We start from the raw sequence: 5,017 nt of genomic DNA on the forward strand, positions 1-5,017 counted from the left end.
AGACGAAAAACGGCAGGAATTAAGTTTAACACCTAATATACATAAATAAATATATATTTGGATTATTCTACACTTCGATCTCTCAACGTGCCGGATCTCCGCAATTACGGTGAAAGCGCATCGCTAGGGGTCCATTAATTAGCGTCGCGTCGGCGAGCGTAACAACGCCGGGCGCGCGGCGCGCGTGCACGTTCGAATCGTCGGCATGGGGTCGGACCGACGAACTACGTTGGGCGAAATGAATCCGAAGGGGGCGTCGGTAGATAGCGGGGGAAGAGACGCTGGGGATGAATCGGCGAGGGTGGCAAGACTTGCAGTCAGTCGCGTCACGCGTTTTCCGTCGACAGCGTCGAACGGCGTCGTCGTGTTCGGCGCGGCTATAAAAATCAGACCCTCCGTCGCGCGTCTGAATCTTCGATTCCGCTCCGATTTCATTTCCGAGAAACGGCACGCCGTTTTTCGCGCCGCACGTGTACAGGTGCGCCGCGCCCCCCCCCCCCCGCTCCTTCGTGCACGATCGGCCGTAACCGGACGCGATCGGCGCCGCGTCGCGTCGCGTCGCGCGGCAACCTGTATTATCGATCGCGCGAGCGCGCGTGTCTGCCGCGTGCCGCAGTCCCGCATGTCGCGTTCAAGCTGACCGCGAGCGTTGGCCGATACAGATCGCGCGTGTGTGTGTGTGAAGGAATTACTCTAATTTCGCTCGCACACCCCACTCGAGATTTTACGCGACGAAACGCCGGCGCCGACGTGCCCGAACTGAATCTGTTGAGATACGCGCCGCGTGTTTGTCTCCCGATACATCCCGACTGCGTCGCCGCGGGTTCCACGCGTGATTTGAAATTGTGTATGTACATACCGGATGGTGCTACGGCCACGTGACTGCTACTCGAGGATACGTAAGATCTGTTCGCGTTGTTTAAAATCACGAAAAATGTTTGTATCTAAAGTGGGATAAATATATATATATATATTCGGCCGTTGAAAAAAGAAAAATCGAAGGTGCAAAAAGTGCAACATAAACAGACCTACAGTTCCACGGACGAACGGCCTATCGGCGTGAATGCAATCGAAATTATATTTATCTGTTGCTCGTTAATTTTAGCGACAGCCAAAATAGTTTCCGTTATCGACGTCAATATTCTTGCTTCGAAAATAAAACGCTGCAGCGGTAAACGTTGTGCACACAAATAGCCTCGTGTAAAAATCAGAGTGTCAGGAAAAAATCAAGAGACGAGAAGTTAGCCTAATTCGGTCTACGTTTCAATTTTTAATGTCACGTGATCGCCGGCGGGAGCATCTTGAACGTGTCACGTGATCCCCAGCCGACGAACCGAACTGTCGCGTGCCGGCCGGCAGTCCGTCCGCGGCGACGTTCGTTTTTTATGGTTTTTGATGAGATTTTCGCGCGTGTGTTGCATCGTCTGTATCGTCTGCGTCGTCGGAATCACGCGATTCCGCATTCCGGGATTGCCGGGCGTTGAATGTGTTTGTGAATTGCGTTCGTGAACGCGATTGCAGACTTCGCTCGTTGTATCAGCTCGTGGCCGCACACAACTTCGAAATGCGCCGCCAGCGAGATGCGAGGTTATGACGCTGCGCTCGAGGATGTACCTTGTCGCACCTGTTCGCTTCTGGATTATCTCGTTAGCGGCGGATGACTCTTACCGATCTTGCGAAAGGTAAAACACTCGAATATGTAATTAACTTTGATGCGCTCAGGTGAAAAATTTTCTTTGAATTATTATGCGCATTTTTTAAAATAATTTTCAGAAATAAGTATTGTGAGAAAGTTTACGTTATCGTTTCATAGAATTTTCCATATATATGTGAATTCTACTCTCTAAATTCTTTAGAATGGCTTCTCACTCTATAAAGGTTGAAAATTGAGCCAGTTTTGAAAAAAGCTTCAGTCTTCAGAGTGAGATTTACTAAAAAAATTATAAAGTAAGATGTTCTAAAATTTCTAAGATTTCTTATTCTGTAATTTCTGAAAAACATTAAACTTTTTCAGATTTTATAAGATTCCATCAGAGTGAGAAATTTTATAAATCTAAAAATAACGTATTTTGATAATGTAAATAATGAATTCATAGTAAATAAAGAATTCTAGAAAAATTATGTGTGCAAACTTTCTCAATACTTCTAAAAAGTATTCCAATTAAAAGAATCTAAGCAAATTTCTAAAGAATTATAAAATTATTCAGAAACTCTAAAAAATTCTAAAATTTATATACAAATTTTTTAAAATTATATGAAAATTTTGAGAAAAATTTTTACCAGAGCAATCGTGAACATTTTAAATGTTGCGTAAACAGCGTTCGAAACTGCAATATAGTTTCAATAGCTCTTGGCTTCGTTAGCATTGACATGTAGGAGTCATTTTTACGTTTATTATTTACGATGGAAATATATATATATAACGTATATCATATGAATGTGCGTGAAACAAATTTTCTTATCGAGACACAAATAATCGGAATTATATCAATTTCTAGAAAGATTATGCCAGCATTGACGCGAGGTCTGAAAAAAAGTCATTATAAATAGAAAGCATTGTTTTGAAAAAAAATTTAAAAGTGATTACAGCACGATTAACAATTGGTAAGATTAGAATTCAAATAGTTTGTAAAATTAAATAAAAAATTTTAATTAATTCTTTGCAATTTCTTATAACATTTTTTCTTTAATCATTAATCGTTTTGAGTACCTACATTTAATAATGATATACACTACATTTAATAATGATGGTACTTTATACGAAATAATAAACGAGAGTCTCTTGACTGAAAATTTATTCTGCCTTTCTTTATACATATGGATACGTTTGCGTATCTTTTAACTCTACTATGTACTTGCTGTTGTTTACCACAAATATAAACGAAGCATTTCATAAAACGAAATGATTTGATGACATTTCACTCAGGGTGAATTTTGTAATGTTTTCTAGGATGGGAACATGAAAAATGAACATTTTTTTATGTATTTATGTATATGTACATCTATACATAAAAATATTCACTTTTCTGTTCTGTGAAAAAGTTATACAATCAATATTCAGATCACAGCTGGAGTCTTTATGACTAAAACTGACAAGTTCATTCAAAAGTATTTTAATAAACTCCGGCACTGTATTAATACGAGTGAAAATATGAATGTATTATATTGTTTTGCGGAACACTTCTCACAACACTATATAAACTGAACAAATATTTCAAAGAAGCTATGCGGTTTGCGGGTTATCTCCACGGCTTGATACATTGTTCAGTGCTAACGTTTCGTGAAAATTGCATCAGGGCGAGAGATACAATATTACGTTGTTTCTCGCTCTAACGAGTGAATTGTAATGTTCACGAAACGTTGGCATTTAACAATGTATCAAGCTACGGAGATAACCCGCAAATCGCATAGCTTCTTTGAAGAAAATACTCATGGAAGGTTCAAAAGAAGGAATTATAATAATTATAATAATTGTTTAATTATTACAAGAATTATAACAAGAAAATATGTGAAATATCAATATTCCTAAAACGAGCGTCTTATTTTAGAAGAAAATGAGCTTATTTAATTTGAAACGAATTTTAACAAAGAAAATTATTTTATTTTCCTGTGTGCTCATACTTTCGCATTAAAATACGGTGCCGAATATATTCTGCCACGTGAAACACAGACGTGCACTTATATGGATTCTAGTACATATTGACCTGTACGTGGATCAGTACGCTCAGTAACATGGCAAGACTACTTACCACGTCACGTCTCATATCCGAGACTGACTTTTGACGCGTCGTACAAATCTTACAAGCGTCACGGATCAGCGTCGGACGGTAATGCAACTCTACGGTAGGGTGAGCCGTAAAGAGATATGTCTGCATTGTGAGGGGAACGAGTCAAGATATCCCTGCACTTCAAGTGGAATGATGATCTAGACGGAAACATTTTAGACTGATTAAAAACTGCCTTAATTCTTTGATTTTACAGAGACTTCTCATTTCTAGAATATTATTCTGTTAATATTATTCTGTTAATTATTCTGTTCCATGTAATTAAATAATTAATGAAAGAAAAATCAAGTTTTATGTTGAAAGTATTCTAGTACATCTCCGAAATTTCTTCTTGACTAACGAAAAAAATTCGCTTATTTTTCGTGAAAAGTAAAATTTCAAAACCAATTATTAATCTGTTTTTCTCTCGAAACTCGGTATCATATTGTAAATCGTCAATATGGAACTTTTTTTCCAAGCTATTGCTTCGTGAAATCAAGGTTGATGACCTAGCGCTTGTCTCGAACAACCCTCGAGTTTTGTGCAGTACATCTACGAGACATCGTCGAGGCACGAAGAGAACTAGATAAGGGGAGAAGAGAGCGTGTGTTGGGGATGCGGGTGGTTTTGCGGGGGTCGAGACGACGCTGTGGGGTAACCCACGCGTTGACGTTCGCCCGAAACAGAGGGTGGCTTGCGTGAGCATCGAAAGAAGAGTGCATGATAGGGTGAGAGAGAGAGAGAGAGGGGGGGGAAGGGAGGGGGGAATAAAGACAGAAAGAGATGAACCGGGATGTTTGGACTGCTTGGGATGCACTATGGTTATGGTTTTGTGACTATTGAACTGTACAGTGTTTTACAGATCACTTATAGATTATATAGAACGTCCAACTGTATAATTACTTATATAAACGGGAATTACTTTCTATAATTATATTGATTTTAAATAGAAATTATTTTATAACAAGAGATATCATAAATGAAGATATTGCGTAATGCAAATAAATGATTTCCATTATTTTGCTTATTATATCACTATCGTAAATTAATTTAATTTTCTACGTCTTATTTTAATATGCTAATTAAAGTATTATAATATATGCAATTTGTAATCTGATGATTTGTAATCTGAACTAATTTGTAATCTGATCAATTTATACAGGGTGGGGAAAAAGTATGGAAGCAAACAATTATTTCCGAAACTATTCATTTTTCGACAAAATGTCTTAGACATAATTTTTATGGTATGAAAA

General features: G+C 38.4%; 1 protein-coding gene across 1 annotated transcript in view; it reads left to right on the forward strand.

Annotated features, from left to right (window-relative positions):
* Nucleotides 1-1,359: 1,359 nt before the first annotated feature.
* stet (stem cell tumor) overlaps nucleotides 1,360-5,017 on the forward strand; it is a 449,207-nt gene continuing 445,549 nt past the window's right edge. Inside the window, exon 1 of the mRNA XM_018522193.1 lies at nucleotides 1,360-1,682. The gene's annotated coding sequence lies outside the window, so the exon portion shown is untranslated. The remainder of the gene's footprint in view (nucleotides 1,683-5,017) is intronic.

This window comes from Trachymyrmex cornetzi, unplaced genomic scaffold, assembly GCF_001594075.2.
Source record: "Trachymyrmex cornetzi isolate Tcor2-1 unplaced genomic scaffold, Tcor1.1 scaffold129, whole genome shotgun sequence".
Taxonomy (NCBI): Eukaryota; Metazoa; Arthropoda; class Insecta; order Hymenoptera; family Formicidae; genus Trachymyrmex; species Trachymyrmex cornetzi.